The 11,374-nt window shown below is 48.7% G+C and overlaps 1 pseudogene; it reads right to left on the minus strand.

Annotated features, from left to right (window-relative positions):
- Positions 1-2,349: 2,349 nt before the first annotated feature.
- On the minus strand, positions 2,350-9,948 carry LOC128943677 (protein ecdysoneless homolog; annotated as a pseudogene).
- Positions 9,949-11,374: the final 1,426 nt, after the last annotated feature.

An 11,374-nucleotide genomic window follows, 5' to 3' on the forward strand; every position in this document is an offset into this window, starting at 1 on the left:
AGAACATCCTTTCCCACTGCTCCCTGTGCTCAGCTGGAGGTAGCATCCTTTAGCTTGTGCTCTTCAGTGGGTTTACCCATGGAAATACTGCAGAGGGATGCAGAAGATTTACTAGCATGTTAAAAAGAAGCTGAAAACCCAGGAAGGATGACATTTGGGATAGGGACACAAGCAAATTCACACATTATATGACAATTCAATATGGCTGCTGTGAGTATGCAGCATGGAGGACAGCTAGATGAAACTAGAAGAGATTCCAAAACTGTTTGGCCTTGCAACAGCAGCTAAGGTTAATAACCCTCTCCAATTGAAAAAAAAAAAGGAAATCTGCTCAGAACTCATTTGGATCACCATCCCTGCAGCCATTGGGCATCACGACTCCTTTTCCCCACCAAACTACAAAGGCTTTCCTGGAAATCTCTCATTTTCTGCTTCCTACCTGTAACAGTGCTCAGGTGACCTGTGTGATCTCTCTGAATGAACTGAGCTTTACCTTCACAGCAGCTCTGCTCTTCACTGCCCAGCCTCGTGCCCTTGGCAATTTCCATCTGGCAGCATTGGCCTGCTGAAGGAGAGGCTCTGTTCCAAACATGCCCACTTTGCAGCAGTACCCAACGATGGGATGTTCTCCTGCCTGGACTAATCCCTTTGCTTCTCAGCTCCAGCTGCAGCCCACAGACCTGGCAGTTGTTCAGGAGCCTTTGCCATGGCACGGCCCCACCCAGCTGATTCCCAGCCTGGCAGCACAGTGGGCACACATTCCCAGCCCTGGCCGTTGTTTCCATCCCGCTGCAAGGAGCCCAGTTGTTCCCGAGTGTTCCTGCAGGAATCCAGGCCCAGGTGTCTGTGGGGTTTGCAGGGGCTCTCTTGGGGGTACCTGAGGGTGTCTGTGGGATTGGGGAGGGGGGCCTGAGCTCTGGGGGTGTCTCTGGGACTCCTGCTCTTTTCCCCTCCTATTTCCCATCCTTTTTCCTCTCATGTTTTGCACCCTTTTCTCCTCACCTTTCTAGAGCTTTCCTGCTTCCTAAATGCCACCTTTTCACCATTATGCCATCTACATTTTTTAACTCTTCCCCCCTTTTCTGCTGCCATTTCGCCCCCCATTTTGGTGCCTTTTTTCCTGGTTTTTCTGCCCTTCCCCCCCATTTTTATTGCTGCCCTCTTTTCCCAATTTTTGCCCCTTTTTTCCCCTCCATTTTGTTCTTCTTCCATTTTTGCCACCTCTTTTTGATACCTTCTTTTCCACCCCTTTTCTACCAATTTTTTTCCACCTTGTTTTTTTTGCTGCCCTTTTATGCCTCATTTTTTCCAGCTTTTGTGGCCCCTCGATTTAAATCCCTCAATGGAATCAGTGGGGGTTTCTACCAATTTCAACCCTAAAAATAAGGCACAACAGAGATTCCTTGTCAATTTAAACTGAAAGATGATGAAAATTGAAGGTTTGTTCTCATTTAAGACCTATAAAATCCCATCATAAAGGGTGTTCCCTGATCTATTTCAGCAAGAGAATGGGGATTCCCCATCCATTGATAGCCCTGAAATAATGGCCAAGGCAGGGTTTCTTTCCATTGATCCCCTCAACACTGCAGGTGAATGGGGACTCCCCCAGTTGAAACACAGACTATAAGGGAAAATTAACCAGTTAAACAACTCCAGAATACACTTGGACAGAAATCCATTGAAAGGGAACCACACACCACTTCTCTGCCCTAATTAATTCCATCAGGCTTCCTTCACTAAAAACACTCTCAGAATTAAAAGTGGATATGCCTCGTGTGTTACCTCAAAGCAGAGGAAGAGGCAGCATGGAAATGCTTCTTCTTCCATGGCAAACTCTCCTGGGAGCACTCCCAGAGCCTTGCAGGGCTCCCCTGGGAAGCTGCTGAACAAATGGAAAGAGTTGGGATGAGCAGAGCCCCAGAGAAATCCCAGCCCCACTGATGGAAAAGTCAGATTATCCAAGCAGCAACAGCAGCTGGAGTGTTTGCAAAAGAGCAGCTTTGTTCTGAACCTCAGCTTAAGAGTTCTGCTCATGCACTAAGGGAGTCCTTCCATCTATTTGGACCTTTTCTATAGCACAGGCCACACAGCAGTTCAATGTGATCATGTTCTTCAACTCAATTATGTTTTAAAGTATCTAAACTTGATCTAGCTACTCGTCAGTAGAGAATTTTATGTATTTTCAGAGTAAATTACCATTCCTGGTCAAACACCAACCCTTCCCGTGGTTCAAGTACCTCTGTTTTCCACCACTAGCTACTCATTATTCTTGTCTCAATTACAAACCCTCTGTTAACCCCATTTTTCCACCACAGATTTCTCTCACCTCTCAGCAGTCCAAATTGCTTGAAATGTAGCAGAACCTTCTTCACACTTCCCAGCTCTTGCTGTCCATCTCTAATCCCTGTCCAACCTGCCAGTGCTCTCCCTGAACTGCTGACAAAGGAAATTACACAACAACAGTGCAGGACAACTCATTCATTGCTGAGTGAAAAAGAAATAAAGAGAAATTAAGAAGCTGATTTGGACCCAGCAGGACTGCCCTGTTGGTGTCTGTGTATCAAGAATTTCTATGTATTTTATACAAAATTTATCTTGTTGAAACAAAAGTTGTCATATTTAAAATACATTGTTCATTCCACATGAAAGCAACATGCTGCATGCCTTCCACCCACATTTTCACTGAAAAAAACCCCAAACGGCTCAGCCTGGGCTCGCATCATGCCAGCAGTAGCTGTACATCAACATTCAGCAAGAATGGAATTCATTCTGAAAATGAACAATTACAAAAATACTTTCACTCCAAGAACTGAGGAAGTTATGCATACCTTCAAAAAAATCAGTAATCAAGATGTATTTATGTTTTTATTGAAATAAATTTTAAAACTACTGCTGGCCAATATTTACACATTTGGTCCAATTACTCTTCCTGCAATGTGGTATTTCCCCACCTGGCCCTGAAGGCAGCAGCATTTTCAGAACAAGAACTGCTCCTCAGATATTGACCCCACTCAGCAATGGATAAAAGGACATTTTAGAAATGTGGCAAATTGGATCACTGAATGAAAAAATGGAAGAGAGGTGTTGTAATAAAACAAAACCTCAATTGAGTCATGCATTCAACATCATTTTTCAGTTTTCTGAAAATGTGTTAGCACTGGAAAATTTCATTTCCACCCAAGACAGTGTGCAAACAGAAGCTTTTGCAGGTAAATTCACTCTGCTGAAGTGACACAAAAATGAACAGAATGCTCTAAATTCAAACCTTTGGCCTCTTCTCCCACATCCTGCTCCTGTGTCTGTGCTCCATCTCCCCAGCAGCCATGTCTTGTGCCAAGGCTCTCCCTGCCTTGCTCAGCTGCCAGTGAGCTCTGTGCTCTCAGGTAAATTCACCCCCAGGCTCTGTCAAATGTTCCAGCTGGGTCCTGCCAGGCCAGCCTGGGCACTGCGGGACTCGAGCAGCTTTGCCACCAGGTTCATGTCCACAGCCAGGGCTGCCAGCTCAGCAGCCTCAGCTCCACAATCAGGGCCAGCACTCTCACATGGGGCTGCTCCAACAGAACTTGCCTGCAGGGAGTACAAAGAGAAAGCTTTATGAAATTGCATGAGCAGATTTAAGGGGGGAAAAATGGCAAACCACAGGAGAAAAGAAACAACCATTGTGCAGCCAAAAAAGTCCAGTACACTCCTGAGTCCTGACAGATAGGAGAATTGGAATTCAGACACCAAATGCTCATGCCAGCTGAAAATCACCACTCTCCATTACTCACATTAAGTTCCAAAAAAAGGACACAAAGTGTTGCTGAGTCCTGGCTCAGCTTCCTATGGGAGAAAACTACTACAGGAATTCAGAAGCGAAGCTGCAGCTGCTTGCCCTACTACTAAAAACATGGAAAAGATGGGCAATACTAAAACTAAGCCCTGGAGAAGATGGGCAAATTCCAAGCTTAGGTAAGCTTTAGTTTATAAAAAATGTATGATGATGCAGGTCCAGCACACTTTGCTTGCACGTGGGAAGGTTCCAATCCCATCACTCACAATGGCCACTTGCAGCACATTTCCTGCTTGGAAATTTCTGCTGCAAATCAGAGCTCAAGGCACACTCACCCCTCTCTTGGGGCTGCTGAAACTTTTCCCAACGTTGCTCTGTGCCAGCTCACGGTCCATCTCCTTCATGTACGCCTTGAGACTGCCCACGAGCTCCTCAGGAGACACCTTGTGCTCCTGCCTTCCATTCCCAGCATCCAGCTCCTCATCATCCTCAGCTGAGAAAGCAAACTCCTCCTCTTCATCCACATCATCACAATCCAGCTCCTCCGAGTCTGCCCCTGCACATGATGTTGTGTCAGTACAACAGCAAAGAAGTCGGTGCTGGCATTTGTTTCAAAGAAAGAAGCAATCTCACCTAAAATTCTGTCCAGGGCTTTGGTAAAAGAATGCACATCAAAGGTAACATGGGATTCATCAGATGACCTGAAATCTAAAAATATTTTTAAAGAAATGAAGCTTCTATGCTTGCATAAGCCTGACACAGGCACAAGCCATATTGATTTCTCTCAAGCCAGGACCAAAGTTGGGACATTTGAATTTAAAAGTCCTCAGAAGTTTGAAGCCTGTGTGCATTAGACATCAAACAACCAGTGGAAGAATTCTTTGAATAAAGGAGAAAAATTGTGAAGACCACAAAATCCAACTGAGGAACAGAGACCAGCTCAGCTTGCAGCACTTGAACCTGCACCAGTGCCAGAGTGGCACCAAGCTGATTTAAAGCAAGCACAGGTTCACTGTTCTGGGTTTGCTTCAGGCCCTGCTCAGCACAGCACCTTCAAACTCTGATTCTCTGCATCACAGAACCAAGCACAGGGCTGCAGCACAGTGCAACATTCCACACCAGAGCCAAACTCCAGGGGCTACTACCATGGCATTTCTGCTCCTTCCTGCGTGGAGACTTTGGACACAAAAGCCTTCATGCTCTCAGCAACTGTTTCCAAGTCATAGTTTTGCTCCTCCTCATTTGGGGAAGGAAGGGACTCATTTCTTGTCTCCCTCAGCATCTGATCCAGAGCACCTGGTGTAATATCCAGCCAGCTGTCATCTGAAAGAACACAGCACACATCTGTTACTCTGCACAAGCCTGCTGGCCCACAGGCCCCAACCAGCTGACTGACAGGACTGCAACCATCCTGCAGCTCAGCTCTGCAGTTCAGCTCTTGTGCTGGTCCTGGGTCACACACAGCAAAGCCAGAGAGGATGAGAAGAACTGAGTGCAGATTTCTTGTCACTACTTAAAAACTCTGCTTTGCAGAGCTCAAACTAAGAGAGACCATTCTAGTCACTGAGAAGCCTTGGGCCACTAAGTAGAGGAAGAAAGGCTTACTCTAAACTGGGAGAGCCAACCCAGTGTTTAGTCTTGAGGAAGGCTGGATTGGCTCTCCCTTCACAGCTGTCAGCATTGCCCCTCTGCCCCCACAAATAATCATCTGTAATAGGAATAATTCCCCCATCCAGCTCACCATCCCCTGCAGGAAGACAAGCTGCTTCTCTCTCCAATTCCTTCACATCAATGGGGGTTGTCTGTAGTAGTGTCAGGATTTCATCACCTGGGCTCACTTCATCACAGCTAGAAGAAAAACATTGAATTTACTGAAATGGATTCAATGGGATCACATGCTCTGCATTCAGCTTTTCACTTGAATTCTTCCATTTTCCTTCTGTGCAAACACATCAAAAAGGGAAATTAATCTGGGGGAAGTACCAGAGCACTACACAGAGCATTGGCCAAAACAGGACACAGTCAGTCCCTGCAATTCCCAGCTGATGGCTCCAAAGCCCATTGCTCATGGCTCTTTTCCTTTACATTTCATTTGCCTTGGTAAATATTAAGATTACCTGATCCTAAACACCACAGACTGGAAACTCAAAAAAATAACAGTCAAGATATTATGGGCTGGCAAAGCCTCAGATATTTTTGCAGTGATTTACTTTTTGGATTTGATCATCCAGAGAAATCCACAGCCAGCTCCTTGAGCAAAGGAGACAGATTACCCTGTATTCATTATTCACTGGGACTGCTTTTCAATGAAACTTTTCTACACTTTCTACAGTCAACCAAGCAAAAATTGCTTTGCAGTCACCACTTGGAATCCACTTGGAAGAGCTCAGCATTTCACATAACCAAGATAAAAGAGTTACTCAAGCCAGAACTTCTCCCAGTGGAGCATTCCAGAGGAATTAGTACTTGTATGTCCTGGCCACAGCTCCCATGTTCAATGTGCAGTGGAGAAAAGGGTTCAGGTGTTTGTAACAAGCATTTCAAAGGTCACTTACAGGATTTGTAGGGTATATGACACTCATGAATTTCAAGTAGCTCTCACCTTTCTGGCACTGCAACAGACTGCTGGAAGTGATCTTCTGCCATGTGCAACAGTTCCAGGTACTTGGCTGATCCTTCCATTTCTCCCTGTTAAATGCAAGTCACAGGCATGAACCCGAACAATTCTCCCTCCCCTTCCTCTTCCCAGTCAGGCTTTCTAAGGGTGACTGTTGGTCACACAGAAATGCTGAGAGAACCAAAACAACTAAAACCTCTTGGCCATCTACACTTGGAACTCAATACTGCAAAGGGCATTCCTGTATTTGAAGTTTATTAAAGGATATGGAGCTAAGAATCTCAATAGTGTTGTCCAATTTGATAACCTTGAAACAAGTAGTCAATTTATGTCCCATTTATTAACATCAAAAAAGTAGTGAAAGGCATCTTAAAAAAAGAAACAAAAAAATAAACCAGACAACCTCACCAAAACCCCCAGAAGTCACAAAACCCACACATACATAAAAATTACACTTGCATGGGCCCAGATAGGTCGATGATGTATGGATCTTGAAGAATATTGAATTCTAGAGGGGTGGAAATGAAATGTAAACCAGTGAAATCAGTCACACCTCACACAATCACATATGGGAGTTTTCTTCACTCAAGTGTATTTCTCCCCTTGCTTTAGATGAATGAATCAATCCCCACATCTTGCTTTTTCCTTTTTAATTTCCAAAATAAATTACTTTCAAAGGGAAACAAGCTGCACATGTCCCCTTTAAACACATTAGTTCATTTCACACAGAGATATGGATTCAAGCTCCTCACACAAGTTCAAGGGTTAAAATGTATTTTCCCTGCAATGTTAAAAAGCCACAGACTCTGAAATACTCACAGACCTTGAAATAATCCTTCTCCTTCAAGCTCCTGAGGAATCTCTCCCACAGAGGACCGCTTAACACGTTTCTCTTGGCATCAGGAGCCACTTTACTGCTCTTGGAGCACAACATTTCAAAGCCATGAGCCTGCAGATAAAAGATGCAACAACAAGAGGTTCTCAAGGTGTGACAGACTTTGCTCACATTTCTCTGGACAAGCAGGCAACCTCCAGACAAGGACCCATTCCCTGGGCATGCATGGACCAAGGCCAAAATGCCCCAGCAATCATTACCAGCTTCATGCCCAGCTCGCAGGCTCTGTACTGAGGATGAGCTGGGGCGGGCAGGGTGTATCCACTGCGTCTGTCTGGAACAAACTGCTGCTGCACTAGCTGTGCATATAAACACCGAGTGAAAGTCACCTGCAACAGCCAGAGCAGAAACAAACACTCCCTGCAGCGGGACTGGGCTGGGGACAGCCAGCAAACTCCCTCCAGGTCACCAGACTGGCTTTGGAGGCACCCATATTACAGGCAGTGCCTGAGACTGCATTCAAAATACATCATAGAAAGATTTTTCTGATAAATTGCTTTTCAGGCTATACAATGTTTGTTCCAAACTGAAATCCCCAAGCAAATATAAACTTTTGTCATTCTAAATACATTAGGAAAAATCCTTAATATTCTGGAAAATCCCCATTTGAACTGCAACACGTTTCATCAAATACATCTTGTTTCCTTAACAACAAAAAAAACACGTTTCTTTTCAGCTAGAGAAGTGCTTTAGGAGAACCAGGATATCCTAACTGCTTCAGAACATCACAGGAACTAAAAAGCAGCATTTCAGGTATCACATGCGACCTCTGCTGGTTCCTGATGCTAAGAAAAGCCCTGAATGCAACCTTCTCAACTCCCTCACTCTGTCTGTTCCCTCAAACAAAAGGAAAGTATGAGCCTGACAGTCCAGGTACTCACTTGCAATCTATTTTGGTCTTCTGTTCCAGCCCTTGTAAGAATCTTGGAGTAGGGGAAAATAATTAAACAATTTTTTGCTAATGACCAAATAAATTATGTCCATTTTAATTCATTCCATTAGCAGCCATCCATATTCGTGTGAAGGTGTCTGCTCATTATTTCACCTGGACCAGACAAAGCCTGTGTCCTTACAGAAACAGCAACACTCCAGCCCTGAGCATTCCCTACCCTCAGGGACACTTCTGAATCCATGTCTGCTGGGGTTTTTTTAATATTCATAAACTCATAGAAAGGCTTAGGTTAGAAGGGACCTTAAAGATCAACACCTCCTTCCAACACCCTTGCCACAGCCAGGCACACCTTCCACTAGCCCAGGCTGCTCCAAGCCCCATCCAACCTGCCCTTGGACACTTCCAACGTGTCTGGGATGGGGAAACACCTCCAAGGATGGGCAATGCTAAGACAGGACCTTCAGAGCACAGGCACTGCCCCTTGGCAGCCCTCCCACTAAAGCAGCTCAGCAGCACCCACCTTACCTGGCTGCCAGCCCCGCGAACTCCCTGCTCATCTCCCGCAGCAGCTACACAATGAACCACTCATCCTCCACCTTATCCCCGAACACCGCGGTGCCGCCCAAGTGCGCCGGGATCTCGCCTGCACGGGGCACAGAGAGGAGAGGCGGCTCAGCAACGCCGTGCCCAGCAACAGATTGTCCACACGGGCTGCGGAGTCTCCCTCACTGCGGATATCCCAGACCCTGCTGACACAATCTTGTGTCCTGTGCTCGGGGATGGCCCCGCTGCACCAGGGAGGTGGCACCAGATGCCTCACCGGGCTAACCCGTGCTGTGACACCGAGAGTCGGGGAAGCCGCCGGGTCCCCCTCACATGCTCCTGGTTTCTGGCCCCCGAGACCCCCTCACACGGCCCAGTTGTCCTCACACACTGCCTGTTCCCGGCTGCCGGAGTCTCCTCAAAAGATCCCGGTTCTCAACCGCCGGGTGCCCCTCAAACTCTCTCGGTTCCCGGCCGCCAGATTGCCGTCAAACTATCCCGGTTTCCCCTCACACGCCCTCAGTTCCCGGCCACCGGGTCGTCCTCACAGGGCTCAACTCCCCCTCACACGCTGCCGGTTCCCTGCCGCCAGATTTTCCTCAAAAGATCCAGGTTCTCGGCCGCCAGGTGTCCTTCACACTCTCCCGCCTCCTCCTCACAAGCTCCCGGTTCCCGGCCGCCGGATCCCCTTCAAACGATCTCCCCCCCGGTTCCCTCTCAGACGCTCCTCGATTCCGGCCGCCGGGTTCCCCTCACACCCCTCCGGTTTCCCCTCACACTCCCGGTTCCTGGCCGCCTGATTCCCTTAACACGCTCCCGGGTTCCCCCTCACAGGCTACTCGATTCCGGGCGCCGGGTTCCCCTTCTACCCCCCCGCTTTTCCCTCACACGCTCCCGGATCCCCGTCACACTCTCCCGGTTCCCGGCCGCCGGTTCCCCCTCACTGGCTCCCGGTTCCCGGCCGCCGGGTGCCCCTCCCAGTCCCTCCGCTCCGGGCGCTCCTCCCGCCGCGCCTCCCGGCCCCCTCCCGGCTCACCGCGGCCCGGCACGTAGCGCAGGCGGAACGGCTGCCGCTGCCACACGCAGGCGGCCAGGAGCGGGGCCAAGCGCACCAGGGCCAGCTCAGCGCAGCGCCGCAGCAGCGCCTCGCCGCCCGGGCCCGCCGCCGCCGCGAACAGGCGGGAGCGCACGGCGTCCTCGGGCAGCGCCGGCCGCCGCAGCGCCTCCATCGCGCCGGGGCCCAAAGCGCTCCGCCCCCGGGCAGGAGCGGCGCGATGGCGGCGGCGGGGCGGCGGCGCTGAGGGTGATATCGCGATACGCGCGGAAACCGCTGCAGCCGTGAGTGGCTGCCGCTGCCCCGGTGCCCGGCGCGGCCCCGAGCCCCAGCGTGGTCCTGGTCGTGATCCCCCGGCCCCGCTCCCGGGCCTGCCGCCCGCGCTGCCCCCAGCACCGAGCAGGGCCCCGGGACGGCCCGGTCACCCCCTGTCCCCGACGGGAGATGGTTCCCGGCATTCCCGGCATTCCTGAGCACCGGTGTGACGGAACGCAATTAAATCCCTGCAACCGGCTCTTATCCCCTGACTCGAGAGTTGGGTCAGTTCTGACTTACTTGGCTCGTTTACTCTTGTTCTATTTAATGTATTCCAATTTAATTAATCTACGGGGATAGTGACGTCATCTCTGCTTTTAGGGAGCTGTACCTCAATTCGCAGCATCTTAGGTTTGAATTTAATTGATTTTGATCCAGCTGTCCTATAGGTATAGGGTCAAATTGCCAAGGCCAAGGGACTTGAATATAGTTTTGAGGCAGAAAATATCTGGGTTTCTTGCCAGTTTTCTGACCAGGTAGAGCCAGGGCCTGTCTAGATCCCAGACCCTCATTGGGAGGGTCTCCCTCACATACCTCAAAAACAAATCTCTCAAGAATAGCAGCTATGAGATGCCCCAACACAGCAAACTGCTGGAGTGCTCCTGTGAGAATAACTGGGGCTGTGTGTGATTCCCACAGAGCAGGAGCAGCCTTGCCCTCAGCAGGTCACAGCCCTGTCCCATGAGGATGTGTCACAAAAGGGTCAGGAAAGACCACAGGACCTCAGTTCAGATGAGGCGTTTGACCGAGCCCAGAGATCTCATCCTGGAACTCTGAAAACACAGGGAAATCATGAGACAGCCCTGGGTCAAGGCACAGCAACCCTGCTGGAACAAGAGAAGGGACTGAAGGCTGAGCAGGCAGTGCAGGGAATGGCTGCAGACAGCCTGTTCAAAGAGATGCAGCTGCAGCTGCAGAACAAAACAGAGAGATCCCAAAGTGACACCATGTCTTGTGGATACTCACACAAAGATATGTCAAAGTTAATGAAATGCTAGCTATAAATAAGGTAATGGTGTCTTATGAATAATGCCTGTTATAAAAATGAGTGAATTCATATGATGGAACCAATCTATCAGCAGTGACTGTCTCAGGAATTGGAGACAATATTCTTCCAGCATTCCTGTATCCATAGCAATGAAACACTGAACAGCTTACAATGGATAACAGACATAATGTGGAACAACCACCCACTCTCCTGTGTTATCTGTGGAAGATAAACCAGAAGAGATAACAATCAATGATCCTGTCAGGAAGTGCAGCACTGACACCTGTGCAACCTGTGA

Source organism: Melozone crissalis, unplaced genomic scaffold, assembly GCF_028551555.1.
Source record: "Melozone crissalis strain CALT ecotype California unplaced genomic scaffold, PUWL_Pcris_2 ptg000053l_1, whole genome shotgun sequence".
NCBI lineage: Eukaryota > Metazoa > Chordata > Aves > Passeriformes > Passerellidae > Melozone > Melozone crissalis.